Source organism: Phodopus roborovskii, unplaced genomic scaffold (assembly GCF_943737965.1).
Source record: "Phodopus roborovskii unplaced genomic scaffold, PHOROB, whole genome shotgun sequence".
NCBI classification, from domain to species: domain Eukaryota; kingdom Metazoa; phylum Chordata; class Mammalia; order Rodentia; family Cricetidae; genus Phodopus; species Phodopus roborovskii.
Window position 1 is genome coordinate 14,508,945 of NW_026126447.1, and position 16,383 is coordinate 14,525,327.

The 16,383-nt window shown below is 34.7% G+C and overlaps 1 pseudogene; it reads right to left on the reverse strand.

Moving 5' to 3' along the window:
- Window positions 1-8,693: 8,693 nt before the first annotated feature.
- On the reverse strand, window positions 8,694-13,651 carry LOC127224790 (RNA-binding protein 8A-like; annotated as a pseudogene).
- Window positions 13,652-16,383: the final 2,732 nt, after the last annotated feature.

The window sequence follows — 16,383 nt, forward strand, 5'->3', positions numbered from 1 at the left end:
GCTTCTTGTTCCTCCTGGGTGAGGCTGTTGGGTAATAGGATTTGAAAGTTTTCTCTGCTCACAGATTTCTCAGAAAGTCTTTACCCATTAATGTCACAGGACAGTTGAGGTAGTATTAGAAACTTGTTAATAACTTCAATGTCACCAAAATTGTATTGCCAAGAAAAAATATTAATGGGTAAATGCTATGTATAAAAATATACTACATAATTTGCTATCAGAGAAATGAAATTCATAAACAGAATTATCTATTACCTCAGTCTCGTCACAATGGCTAGATCCAGAAAGGCAAAGAATTACAGAAGCTTGGTGAGCAGTGTTTTTCCTAAAAGACATGGGTTATTAAAGGTTATTAAATGAATATCATAGTGAAAGGAATAGGACACTTACTTTTCTGTGAGTTATTAGTCTGGGAGGTCCTTGAGATTTTCAAAGCAACAGTCATTATTTTTAAGGAGGCTGATCCAAGGAGGGGAATTTTGTGCCTGGTTCTGCAATCTTGGCCAAAAACCCATGACAGTTAATGCTATAGACCTTGGGATAGAATGTGTTCTTCCCATTTTACTAAATTATCATTTTGTCAAATATTTATGTACATACATGTAGACCTGAGATTTCTCAACTTTGGTCAGAACAGGTTCTTTTTCACAGTTGTCAGCAGGTAATACAGAGATGCAAAGCTGTCCAAATCAAGAACTGAGTGCCCAACCCTAAACGGGACACACACACACACACACACACACACACACACACACACACACACCTTACCGTATACCAGAGAATATGTGGTAGAATGGATGCAAAAATAATGTAGAAGCTGGTAGAAGAATTGGAATACACAGGATGTGAATATAATCTAGAGTCTGGTAGAAAGAAAGCCATGAAATATTGTTTGCCATACATGTGTATCACATCAATATTTCCAACATAGACATGCATGAGATTAAGCCAGGAAAGATTACAGCAAAGAAGGCTGAGATACTATCTTATTTCCACATATTTCCACCAAAAAGCTATTGAAAGTTGAGAGCTGTTGGATGAGAGATAATGTTTGTGGGTGTTTCCACTAGTAGCTTTCTTATGCTCCAGTAATTGTCCCAACACCAATAGACACATAGTTAGACTTACTATATTATCAAGTGTAGAAGAAGAATGAGCAGGAAGAAGGAAGAGGAGGAAATGGATAGAAGAAGAGGAGTAAGAGAAGATGGGGGAAGAGGAATAAAAAGAGGAGCACAAACCTGGTGAATACACGAGGTTGAGAGGTGTAGAGAGGTGTCATGATTATGTTGCATTATGACCATGAATTAAATTCTAAATAATTAAGAATACTAAAAATTACAAATGTTGATGAATATTAAATGAAAGGCCACTTTAGATTTCTCTATTGAGAATTCTCTATTTAGTTCTATACCCCACTTTTTAATTGGATTGTTTGGTGTTTTGGTGACTAGATTCTTGAGTTCTTTGTATAATTTGAAAATCAGCCCTTGTCAGATGTGGGGTTGGTGAGTAACTTTTCCCAGTCTGTGGACTGCCGTTTTGACTTATTGATGCTGTCCTTTGCCTTACAGAAGCTTCTCTGTTTCAGGAGGTCCTATTTATTAATTGTTGATCTCAGTGTCTGTACAACTGGTGTCATGCTCTTGAAGCAGTCTTCTATACTAATTTGTTCAAGGGTGCCTCCCACTTTCTCTTCTAAGAGGTTCAGAGTGGCTAGATTTATGTTGAGGTCTTTGATCCATTTGGACTTACATTTTGTGGATGGTGATATGTAAGATCTTTTGGCAATCTTCTACATGTCAGCATCCAGATATGCCAGCAGCATTTGTTGAAGATTCTTTCTTTGTTCCATTATATAATTTTAGCTTCTTTGTCAAAAATCAAATTGTTCATAGTGTGTGAATTAACAATCAATGGGATCTTCTGAAACTGAAAAGCTTCTGTAAGGCAAAGAGCACTCAATAAGACAAAATGTCAGCCTATAGAATGGAAAAACATTTCGCCAATCCCTCATCAGACAGAGAGCTGACCTCCAAAATGTATAAAGAACTCAAAAAACTAAACATCAAAATGCAAAACAAACAAGTTGAAAAATGGGGTACAGAGCTAAACAGAGAATTTTTACCAAAAGAATCTAAAATGGCCAAAAGACATTTAAGGAAGTGTTCAACAGCCTTAATCATCAGGGAAATGGATATCAAAATAACTCTGAGATACCATCTTACACCTGCCAGAATGGTTAAGATAAAAAAAATCTTGAGGTCAGCTTATATTGGAGAGGATATAGAGTCAGGAGAACACTCCTCCACTGCTGGTGGGAGTTCAAACTTTTACAGCCTCTTTGGAAACCAGTGTGAAAGTTGCTAAGAAAATTGGGAATCAATCTGCCTCAAGACCCAGCAATACCACTCTTGGGCATTTACTCAAAGGAAATTCAATCATACAACAAGGATATTATTCTTAATAGTCAGAACCTGGAAACAAACTAGATTCCCCTCAATCAAAGAATGGATAAGAAAATGAGGTACATTTACACACTGGAGTACTACTCAGTAGTAAAATAGGATCACCTCACGAAATCTTCAGGCAAATGGATAGAATTGGGAAATAAAAACATCCTGAGTGAGGTAACCCAGATTCAGAAATAGAAACACTGCATATATTCACTCATAAGTGGATATTAGATGAAAATATGCTATTTATTCACTGTGTAATCTTATTCAGCCATAAAAAGGGTAAAACATTATTTGCAGGAAAATTGATGGGCCTTATGTTAAGCAAAATATGCCATGTACTGCAAAATAATTACCTAATGGCATCTCTTGTTTGTGAAAATTAATAGAATTAATTTAAAATGGAATAGAATAGTCATTAGAAGATGTTGAGAGGGTAAGGAGGAGAGACAGAGAGAAATTGAATGAAGGGATGCAGCATATAACTAACTCCTAGTGCAGCAGGATGGCTAGAGTTAACAACACCTCATCAAATAATCAATCAAGATGTATGAGTTTGTATGTCAAAAATGCAGAGAATGTTATATATGTATGTATACATGTATATATGTAAATATACATATATTTAATTCTTTGTTAAATAGTATTATACATGGCTTCAAATGTTATATTTCACTAAACAAGTATAAAAAACAAAACATCTTGATGGTAGAAAGTCTGTGGTCTTAGAAGAATGGTGACCTCCAGGCTAACCTGGGGTCAAAATTAGTCTCTGTCTAGATTAATGAATAAACAAACAAATAAATAAAATGAAAATAATTAGCATTATACAAACTTTATTTCTTCAGTTCCTATAGCCATTTACCTCATTCTAGAGACAAAATAACAATTTAAAAATTAATACAAATTACTTAAATAATAAGAAACAATACAAGAAAACTTTTATTTTCCTAAATTTTCTTAATCACCATTTAAAAAATTGATAATCCTTTGGAGATAGTTCATTTTCCATGGAGCCCTCAACTAATGCCTATTGGAAACATGAGCAAACACTCATACATAAACACTGAGTCGAAGTAAAACTCAGATGCAAATGGAGAGGACAAGACCAGGCGGCAGAAACACATAGAGACAGCTTACCTGAACAAGGAGGAGCTAACGGGCCACCAGACTGATAGCTAGGATGCCAGCATAGGACTGACTCAGGTCCCCCTGAATATGGGTCTCAGCCAGAAGGACTGAGCAGTCTAAGGGACCTCAGACAGTGGAGCCAGGATGTATCCCTGGTGCACAAAAGGACTTTGCGAACACATCCCCCATGGAGGGATAACTGCCTTAATCTAGAGACAGGAGAGAAGCCCTAGTCCCTACTTCACATGACCTGTCAGATCTACATGACCCCAACTGGATGGCATTCCCCTACATATGGAATTGTGGTGGGGGGATGGGAGGGGAGTGTGGTTAGAGTGCAGGTAAGAGGGCAGAGAAGGTAAAAGGGAGGGAAGGAGGGAGAAAGGAAGAGAGGAAGGGAGGGTAGCAGGGAGGGAGGGAGGGAGAGGGAACTGGGATTGACATGTAAAATAATAAATTAAATTTAAAAAAATGCTTTGACTCCAAAAAAAAAGAGATAGTTCATTTTCACACATGTATTGAACTACTTTTTAAAAAATTGTTTGCTTTAACCTATATTTCCACTTTTACATTCTGTATGCTATATAATAACACTTTTTTTATTCATTCAATTAATGAAGATTTCAAGTTCCCAAATAGTTAACATTGTTAGTCAAATTAATTATTCCTTAAACTGACAATCAAAGTCAAAATACAATAGTTGTCCATTAACATCTATTGAAGGGTAGGGTTTCATGCAGGACTGTGAGATGACACCTGAAAATATGCTTAAAAAGCTGCATAGAGGAGAGTTTCTAAATAAAAAAAAATTTTTTTTACAATTACTATTTTATTTATTTATTTAATTTTATATAACAAAGTCCAATTAAATGAAAACAAACATTTATACACAATATTTGGGAATTTGGGCGTCGTTCTTTCCAAACTACTTCCTGCCTAAATAAAAATTTTATAATATAGTTGAACCCAAATTCTGGTAAGTACATGTCCACTTGATAGTTCTACCAACAGCTCAAAGGCTGACAAATGAAGGAAATCCTGGGATGATGAACCAATGGGAGTCCTGCTAGATTACTATAAGGAGGCCATTGACAAGGTCAGTGTGAGACATACAGCAATAGCTTTCTTGGAGACATTAAGTTTACATTTTGAATGTAACATCTGAGTTGAATTAATGAAGCTGCTATCAATGTGATAACTCAAAAGGCTCAGAAGTCAAAGTTTTATTAGCATAATAATAAAGAAATGGAGATGATAATGTCAAATTGACATTTTCCTTCAGTGGTTTTCAATTTAGGTAATAATAATGCAGTAAATACAATGGCAATAGCACAAAACAGATGAAAATCATGAAAAATAAATTTAGGGAGTTAGAAGTAATGTGACAAGATGGAATGACACATCAAAGGATGATAGACAAATTTGATAATTGGGATGTTGTAAGTGGGGGGGGTGTGAATGCTCTCAGTTTGCGTGCCTTGGGGCAGGGATGGAGCAAAACCTGATGAATTTGAAATTATAATGTATTAAAATTGAAATTCCCTGGGAATCACTGAAAATCCAAGAAACGCAGACAGAATAATCTCCTAGAAGAATCCAGAATTCAAAATAAGTGTCCAAGGAACTTGGACACTTGAGAGTTGAGCCTATGAAGTTGACTGAAGTCCCTAATGAGACAATATTCCTGCAGATGTTACTTAAGTGATTTTGAAGAGAAAACCTCAGGAAGAGCTTTGTATTACATAATTCAGGAAAGGAAGTTTTTAAAAACGTACATGGCCAATTTCTAACCCACTATGATAGAGTAAAAGTGTGAAGAAAAGATAAGTTGATAATTTGAAAGGATTGCTGAAAGGAGGGTATGTTTACATGAGTCAGTAAATAAGGAACAATACATTCTTGAATGTTTGTGATGAAAGCATTAAATCCAACAAACATGTAATACTATTTTCTTTCATCTGAATTTGGACATGCCATTGAAGCCTAGTAGTTTACATTAGCCTAACACCAGATTACGCATGGAACAAGCACAAGAGAATAAAAGAATTCTCTTCTGCTGAGGTGACATCATACAGGGGGCAAGAGAGCAATGAGTACCCAAACTCTATGACAGGAGAGTGGCATGGCTTTAAGGAACATATGATGCATCTCACAGAAAGTGGCTGTTAAGGAAAATGTTTCTGAAAGCATGCATCTTCCAAATAAAGGGAGGTTTAAAAGGCAGGAGAGTAGGGGTTGGAACAGGGGAAGTTCCAGAGAAAGAACAAAAATACCCTCAAGCTAGTAAATCATACAGGTCAGAGTGACTGGATAGGAGATACTGTGCCAAGCTTAGAGAAAACCCATCAGTTATCAGAGCTGAAACCAAAAAAGCAAATCTTGTCTGGAGAACGTTGCTAAAAATTGTGTTTTCCTTTGGCTACAGTGAATACTGGGAGGGGGTGAGGGTCAATAACGACATTAACCTTACTGTGTTCAGCTTATAAAACAACCAAAAGATGAACAATGAGCAAAATCAATCAACAATCAAGGAAAACAACAATCTTGGATATTTCTTATATTTTTTTAAGTTAAATGCCTCAAATCATATACATGTGAACTGTATATATATATAAAAAGTTGGATATAATTACTACATAATTTCTTTTAAAAAGATAAAGAAACTGAATGGTCTCTAAATGACAAAATATGCATTGTTGAAAGAGGCCCAAATGATCATGGGTCTAAATGAGCCAAAGGGAACAGAATGGAGCTTTTCTGGATGGAAATGTCAGTTGGACTCTATTTCCTATACTTGCAAAATACAATCATTTCTCCATAGTAGTGAAAAAAAATTCTCTCACAACCAAATATCACAAATAATGTCACTTGAGAATCACTTGTCTTGACTCCATTATCTTTCCATTGAATTGTTTCATTTGCCACTGCTTTAGAGTTCTGAAAACACATCATTAGATCTTGTTCTTTAACAAGAATAGTAATATATGATGCATCTACAATATATATGTTTTGAATCTTAGACAACATAACAATATTCATCATTTTCCAGTGTTTTTATTTGGGTGAGTTGCAGTATGGGGAATCAGTTGTTGAGCAGAAAACAAATAACCATTGGTTTTTCTTAATTTTTGTTTGTTTGTTTATGGTCTTTAAATTACTGAAAATTACTAAGATCTGGTTATGAGCTTAGTAATTTTTTTCTCTAAATGATCACATTTGAAACTCATGACCCAATACCATTGATCTTTTCAGTTATGCTGCTGACTTCCACCAGCCTGGTATGTGGTGGGGGAGATGTTTTTTTAAAAACCTGTTTTTAACTTATGTAAAATAATTGGCTGCAATATAAATAGAGCAGAATTTTACCATTTGGATGACTTTATTAACTGAAAAGTCAGGTGTTAAAACAATTTTAAATCCTGTTATTCTGTTCTTTGCTGCTGTGATGTGGGAAGATTCTCACTTGCTAATTATATTGTGTAGGAAAAACAAGAAAATCACAACAGAAAGAAACAGAATATCCTGTAAATTTCTTCTTCTCTCTATGACCCACAAAGATATATGGTACTTGTTATCAAACCAACTTGTGCTGGACACAACTCTCCAAGAACATTTCATTTTTATGTTATTGTTCCTCATTACAAAACAATGCTTTCTGTAGTAAAGAAGGTAGGTACCTAATGATTGTACCATCTACACTCAACACAGGCAACTCATACTGATACCTACCCAGAAAAATCAGAACAAACATGGAGTCTTGTCATTATAAGTAAGCAACATTTGAAAACACTATATTAAAACTATTTAATCTATAGTTTCAGGCTTTAATTTTTTTATGCAGCTTGCTAGTTTTGATTTTTTTATGACATTAAATTATGTTTTCTGTTGTCTTTCTTTCTATCTACTTTACCTTACCATTAAACATTTTAATTAAGTTTATGAATTATTTTTGAAATTCATAATGATGTTTGCCTGTAGAAATGTTGATATTATAAAAATAGTGTATTCATTAAGTTCTTCAAATATAATAGCTATACAGAAATTTTGCTAGAAAATATTGTGAATTGAAACATGAAATAATGACAATAATTTTTATTTTATATGTCAGAAACTAAAAAAAAAGAATATGAAACATGACTATATATTTATGTACACAAAACCATGGTGTAACCAGATGATTATTATGAAACTTGATAATAGATCAATTCCTTAGTAAATGGAAAACCTAGCTAATTTATTAAAGTACATTTTTTAAAAAATGAAAATATTTGTGCTTTGATAAATAAATAACAATGAGAAAATGCAGAATAAATCGACAGTAAATAAAGAACTTTAAATTAGTGTAAAGAGTCTCTATGACAATATAAAATCAAATAAGAAAGAAAGCCAATGAAAATCTGAGAAGCTGGCATTTAACAATGAAGAGCTGCAGGAAGGACAGGTAAGGTAGCAGGAAAAAGGTCTACAGTTATTTTTGGCTACAAAGTATTACAGACTGGGGACACTGTCATCAATAAGGCAGATACTTCCACACAACCTAAAAGAGAAGCCAGGAAGAATCAAGCAAAACAAGACATCCATCATGTTTCCAATACCCCAAGACACTTAGCTATGAGTTACTTTTGTCTAAAGCTGAAAAGATAAAAAGTTTAACAGTCCTAGGAAGAAACAATACCACATGTGAAATAGTCATAGAAAGACCTCATTTATGGAAGATTTAAGACCTTGTAACTCACACAAACAATGGAAAGGGAAAGGCATAGGAGTTTAAGACTGCACACAATAGAATGTGGAAAATTCATGTTATTGTTGCATTGGAAAATATTAGGGGTTGGCTTTTTTCTAAAAGAAAATTAATATTTGCTATTGTGCACTAGGGAAACAGGAGTGTCTCAAGTCTGAGGCCAATGTGAGCCACATAGTGACCCACATAGACTTCAAAACAACAACAAAAATCACACAAAGTTACTACAGACATATCAAAAATAATTTTAACTAAATCTATGAGAAAGTGATAGCAATGCCATTTTTTATTGCTTTTTCTTTTTCATTTATTTATTTATTTATTTAGGGATTTTTCAAGACATGGCAACGGGTGATCTATTATTAACAACCTCTCCGGTCTGGACTCCTGCCTTGTCTTCCACCACCTTTCCTCTTGCCCTTTGGTGGACTCTGAACAAACCAGTTAATAATGATTGGCTGCCCTACCAAAACTTGACCATTGAGTTCCTCCATGGCAGCTTGAGCATCTTTGTATGTTTCATACTCAACTAGAGTATACCACCCTTTCAAGTATACTGTATGTCTATCCAAGTTAAAATGGACTTTTTTATTTCACCATATTCAACTAGTTTTTCATGGATATCTTTCTTCAGTGACTTCGTGGATTCTGACAAAGACAATCCAACCTTCAACATAGTGTTGTGGTCCAGGTTCATCACCATCCTGCTCCACACTCTCATAATCCTCTTGCTCTCTCCCTCAGAACTCCTCTTCAGAGCCAAAGCCACAGTCCCTCCGTTTCTTCACTTTCTCTTTTCGTTTATGGATGCTCTCATCCCCATCCTCATACATGGAGAAATCCTCACCCCCATCCTCATGAAGATCCAGCATGTCTGCCGTATTCACAACATGAGCAAGATTCCTGCCTTATTGAGTCAGTCTTCAAGACAATGCAACTAATAATGAAAACACTTAGATGATCTTTTATATATCAATATTTAAATAATTGTTATAACCCACAAAGCTCACTTTATATTGTTGATCAACTGTTGCATGGTTTTATCTCCTACCACTTTTCTTTCCACTCCTTCTATTCTAATTTGTAGACCATTTCACATTTCTTAGACACACTAAGAATACACTCTTCTAAGAAACTTGTGACTGTTCTTTCTGACCATATACTTGTCCTCCTCTCTACTTTCATAACTATATATTTATGTAACTTGATGGAAGAAATTCTTCTTGACCACTAAAAAATAAAGTAAATGATATGTAGAGTTCTTTTTGCCCCTTGAATTGGCTCCTTCATTCTTCCAAGATTTTTTGAGACTTACTTGAGAAATAATTAGTATATATGTGTAAGGTTATAAGAGGGTAGAGCAAAAATGAGTATAAAATATGACACTACTAACATAAGCTAATTATCATATCCATCTTTTCACATATTTCAAAATTATACTTTAAGTTTCTGTGTATGTCTGTGTACAGAAATATGCATACTACCTAGTACATGTGGACATGAAAGCACTCTTAGAGACAGTTCTCCTCCTACCTTGAGAGGTTCAGAGGTCAAACTCAGGTTATCCATATACAAGCACCTCAACTCAGCCATCTCACCAGACAATTACAACCTTTGCAAAAGAATGTTCAGTTTCTAATTATTTAACATTCAAATACACATTATAGACTGCTAATTCTAATCATAATGATGTGAGTTAGATCTTCAGAATTGAAAAAGGAAGAACTGAATCTTGGTAGCTTTTGAACATAGTGTCAACATTTTGGTTATCACCTACATGTAACCTGCTATCTAATGCTGATTAGTATATATTCCATGACTTTCCCCTTTCTTTACTTGGTATTGGTTTTATTCATCACAATACATATCCTATGATATTAAGACTACTTTTATCTTAAAGTTTTAATACCTTAGCTCCAGCACCTAATATTTTACTCAACATCTGAATGTAACTTTATTGCTTACATGAGTGAACTGATTAGTTAATGGAGAATTGTTGATAAAAAGATGAATGGATATGGGTAGGTATATGCAGTATATAAACTCACAGGCAAAAAAAAAGTGTTTTATATATTGCTTAATTTACATAAGCCAAGTTATTACTGTAAAGAACAAAAAGGAAATTAATGTTTGTAAAGAAATATAAAGCTTATATGTCTATAAAAATAAGATATACAAATATTTTAGCCATAAAATTGTAAATTGATGAATATTAATAAGTATCCTAGATAAGTCATCTATATAAGAATAAACTACATGCTTCTATTCAAATTGTAGTACTTTTATAAGTGTTTGTGTGTCCATGTATGTACAAAGACACATTAGGGCATTGCTATTTACTCTAGGCACAACATGACCATGATCAGCATGAAGCAATTAATTTTGTAGTAACCAATAGAATAAATTTGCCCTAAAAGTATGACAATTAACTAAACAAAACATCACACTGATAACTAGGGTGATGAACACAATAACGGAAACATCAGTATTACCTAGTAGAAGAGGAAGCATTTCATCTCAATTCCAGTTATTCATACTCATCTTTCCCTTAGCTGCATGCTAGAGGCATGTTTGAGTTACCAGAAGGTTGGAGACTTACTGAATGTGGAATTTCAGTAGCTCTATTTTTGTGAGGTATGACCAATGAGTCAGATAATGGAGCTGATTTTGAGTCAGACATGCTCCTGTAAGTAAGGCAAATAAACCTATATGCTTCCAAACTGGATTTGAACAGAAGAATTTTTTGGTCCGTTATCAGGCCCATAACTGGGGTGCACAGACATCTGTTCTTTTCTCCCCAAGAAAAGTAATACAACAAAAATATAAGCATGACAATTGGATTACTTTTCTGTAGAAAAAAAGAACCTATTGAGAAAAGGCAGGATAAGTTGGGATATAAATAAAATAAAAGCAATACTTGAATTTTAGCAGAGTATAATGAATTAACAGGTGGATAAAAAATTAGAAGCTTAGTAGTAGAGTAAAACAAAACAAAGTGACATAACTTAATCTGAACATCTTTAAACAGAATTGGCTGACTTGCACGGTAGGAGTCCTTGTGTCACATATAGTACTCTCAAGTACAAAGAGCATTGTAAAAGTCCAGAGAGTAAGTTAACAGTCAACACTATGGCCACTATAGTTCATTAGATTCTTGGGAAGACTGCCAGACCATTAAACAGTCAATAAAAGAGACTAAGTGACTATATTATAAAACCACATATTTGGACATTGGATGAGAGAAACCAAGAGACTTACAAACAATTGGGAAGTAGTATTAGGAATAGTTACAGAACCATATTTTTACTGCAAGATGAGTATAACTGGAAGCATGAAATGGAGCAAATCCATCATATGTATGTATTTCCAGAGCACAAAAGACTTGATTTCCTTGTGTGTGCCTGCACTGCCAAGCAATTAGTGAAACCTAAAAGCAATTTGCTTAGAGCTGGGCTTTCACTCAAATGCTGCAAATTTTGGCAGTTGAAGCTGCATTCACTCTGTTGCTAAGAAAAGAAGAAGAAACAAAAATGTGGAAGATGTTTCCAAGGTTTCCTTCCTTATGTTTCCTTTTGAAGCAGTCCTGTCATGCTGCTGCTGCTACTGCTGTCACAACTGCTTGGTTATTACTGTGTTTGCATGCAGATGCAGATAGGATTTTGGGGGGAGACACAAAACACATGCATCTAATACTGTGGTTTTAGATTAATGTTTGATTTTTCTCATAATAATCTATTCTGCTCTGTTTGTTTTTCCAATTTTATGGGGTTTTTTGTTTTTTGTTTTTGTTTTTTCTTTTAATTTGGAGGACTCCAAAACAAAATGAGGTAAGTAAAGTATTGGAACACCACTGCTTAGGGGTGGTGTTTTGGGTCACATGTCAAAAATGGCTCCCTATCCACCATATTCTTTTAAGGCTAGGATGATTCACCATTTCTGAAGACTTCTGATTACAATGTGAACTCAGATATTCTATAAAAGGTCTGTAATTATATGTCTCTTATTCATTTAGTTTCATGCAAGGTATAACTGTTTGATTTCCTATTAGTAACACTTACCTTTAATAATACTTAGACACTAAATGACTCATACTGATTACTGCAGCAATTAAGTTTTGGACAGCAAAATATAGTAGAGTATCAGAATTATGGTTCAACAGGTAAGGGCACTTATCAGCAAGTCTGATGACCTAAAATTTATACACATATTGCCTATGGTAGAAAGATAAAACTGACTCCTATAAGTTGTCCTCTAACCACCACGTTCAATCTGTGAACATTCATGTCTAAACAACATACACACACATACACAGAGAGAGGGGGGAGAGAGGGAGAGAGAAAGAGAGAGAAACACACACAAGGAGAGAAAGGGGAAACAAGATAAAGAGATGAGAGAGGGATAAAAATATTGCATACAAAATGTACACATAAATACAATGATTTATTTTTTTGGGTTTGGGCTTTGTTTTGCTTTGTTTTGTTTTGTTTTGAGAAAGTGTTTCCCTCTAGATGCCTGGCTGTCCTGGAACTTACTCTGTAGACCAGGCTGGCCCCTAAGTTAGAGATCCACCTGATTTCCCCCCTAAGTACTAGAATTAAAAGTATGTCAGCATTAATTTCCTGGCATTAATAATTTTCTTTTAAATACAATAGCTACGGTCTAAATTTAGTAATAAAGTAGGTTTGCATGAACAGCCTATATTAACCATTTATAATAAGTAGGTATATGCTTCAATAGCTTTATTAAGTAGTGTTTTCACTTGTAAACTACAGACACTATTGTATGAATTATTATGGTGTTAAGGTCAAAATAGTAGATGTCTCACAGTACTCTGTTACTATTCTTAAAGCACCCATAAAGCTTAGAGAACACACCTTAACAGTGAGATGTATTGCTCAATATTTTCCATCCTTGTGATTCCAATAAATATCAACACTTACATTATAGTTCTTAAAGTTTTTAATAGCTGTTTTGATAAGAAAGCTCATGGAAGTCTGCATTAATTGAGAAAAATCTATGAAGCATCAGTTCTTTGCAGGGATATGAAACTCATAGCTATCCCATTAGCAAATATTCACAAGGGCAATGGCTCAAAAGAGAGGAAAATAAGAAAGGGCTACACTGATTTCCTCTCTGCTTTGAGTTCAGAGCAGGCAGACCTGTTATGGAGAATCATGAGCACCACGGGGCTGGTCTGGCAGGGAAGCCGTTGCTATTTCTGAAGCATACATGTTTCTTTCAGTTTTTCATAAGCCAGAGGCTCTGCTCCTTGCCAACCCCTCTCCTTTGTTGAGCTCTGTAGGAAACTGATGTAGCCCATGCTCAAAGGTAGCCAATCAGAAGCCACAGTGCTACCAATGACTTCAAATCTCCACTGGAGAAAAAGGAAAATAGCTGCAGGATATCAGGCCAGCCTTAAAATGTTATATAAAATTATTACAAAGAGTCAGAATTCACCCTCTAAAATATATCCCTTGATAAGGGAACTGTGAGAGAATGGAATGTGTCATTGAGAAGGATAGTAGTCCATTCTTTTTTTCCCCCAAATCCCTTTATACATTTCCTGAAAGGTAATGTCATGAGATCTTTTGGCAGGGGTATGAGTTTTCTTTAGTAATTTCCTACCAACTATCCTTTTCTGAAAAAGAAGAGCATATGGGCTTCTATTAAAAAAAAAAGTCTGAGATGTATCTATTTTTACTGTTCCACGTAGGAAAGCTTGAAAGTAACAGAAACTCCAGGAAATCATTAGCACTTTACTGTGAAGAAATGTTATTGCTATGAGCCAAATCTCATCAAGGCACTATTCAGGAGCCCCTGGATTCTCCACTGAACTCTTTTCCTCCCATTTTGGAGGAACATACATCTACCAACTATGCTCTAGAAATCACTCTCTACTATGGTGTAGGAAAATCTGTGACAATAAAGAACTCCAAACTTAGTTTTTTTATTATTATAATTAATTTACTTTAACATATATATGCATATATATATATATATATATATATGTGTGTGTGTGTGTGTGTGTGTGTTTATATTTACAATAACATACAGGTTATTTTTACACATGACAGATTGTGTAGCGTCATTGGCAAAATAAATTTTCTCAACTAGTTATCTCTTTTTTTGTGAGGAAAACATTTAAAGGTGTTTTGGACTTTTTGGGAATATACATGCACTATCATTGTTTGTACTCAACCAATTGTACAAGACTACATTGTACAGTCTAACTAGAATCTTGAACTTTAATAATATTTAAAGTTATTTTTCTTTCTTAAAAGAACTCCCGAGTAAAGAGGCCACTTATTATTACATTTGTCATTTTCTTCTGCCTCAGGTGTCAGATGTCTCTTTTGCTGAAGCAAAAAGTACCTGTGCTTGGGTTATATTATCACAGAATGTGAGTTCAGTTATCTTCATCACATCATGTTGATGTTACCTTGCCCATACTACATGTGCCCTGACTTCATCACATTTCCTCATAATCTGGGAAGTCAATGTTCTGGTAGACAGTGGCACTCACAATAAATTTTGTTTAGGAGATAATAACAAAGCATCATATTTCTAAAAAGAAAATAGTTGGAGTGAAGATTGGGAGATAAATGTTCTTTTCTATGACTGTCCTGATAGAATTTTCCCAAGGAGGTACTGTGGTTCCATGGCAAATATTCATTAACATGAGTTGCCTTTGCCTTGAACACTGATGGAGGCAAATGTTTGGGTTACAGGGCTGACAGGTGATATAGCTTGAAATGATTCTAATGTTTCCTTTTAGTATGTACACAATCCCACAAAAACAAAAGTGAGTGCCAATGTCATTTAATAATGAAAATGAAATACCATGAATAACATTTTAATCAGATTTTACCTTATTGTATTTTTGAAGATGATCAAGTTAAAATAAATTCTCAAACTGTATACAACTTCTGTCTTAGGAAGCAAACACACACTCAAAAATTAAGTAGGGAAAAATTGTGTTGCATTAACGTAGTATCCTTAACTGTAATCTTAACAAACCATACTAGTTGCCAAACAAAGAAAAAAAAAAAGAAAACAAAATAAGGATTTTAACAAACCATCTGGATTTGGCATAACATAAGAAATATATCATGAAATGATGAGAAAATAGGCATCATTCTCTTACATGAACAGAAGTTACCATTTTATGTACTCAGAGCTTTCAGCTCTGCTCTAGCCTCTGTCAACAGCTCTTCTCTCACTTGCAATGGGGGATACTCTGACAACCTGCCTCACTGCATGGTGCAAGCATATGCATAGCTTCCTCACTCCCTTTAATGCTCACACATCTGAGGAAAGCACTATACAAGGTGTAGAGACAAGGCTTAGCACACTGAGAATGACAGTATTCGTGAACTGTAGTGTTGAAAAGAGAAAAACTTTAAATTACATCTAACTTTCTGGTTCAATCACAAATTCAGTAACTGAGATCTATTTCATACATAATAGCAGCATTAAACACAACTGGCAAATTGACCTATGAGTGAAGGGAGATTTCATTCTGTAAATATGTTTTCTCATATTGGTTCATGAACAAAGCACTGTTGGCCTATAGTAAATGATAGGTGGGACTAGGTGAGGTGGAGGGTCATGGGAAATGTGGTAGAGTAATGATGTGATCTTGGAAAGAGAAGACATGAGTCTGGCGTTCTTGGTAAGTTAAGAACATGTAGAAATACATGTATTAGTGATTATGGTTTAATATTTAAGAGATAGCTAGCCAAAAAGAAATGCTAGTAACCGGCCAATAGTTTCATACTTAATATAGTGTCTCTGCGTGTTATTTTGGGACTAATATGGCTGTGGGAAAGTTCTAGGAACATATGAGTATGGATGCTGTACCATCAGGTGACTCTCTTACTAGAATCAAGAAGGAACCAGTTGTTCATTAGTACCTCCATGGCTGTGTTTACAGAGAACAGATTTCTAGAATAAACTGATATTAAAAACAAAAATATAGGATCAGTAGACCTATGAATAGAAACTGCAGAAATGGGGAAAGGACTACATGATTTTTAAGTATATCCCTTTGAG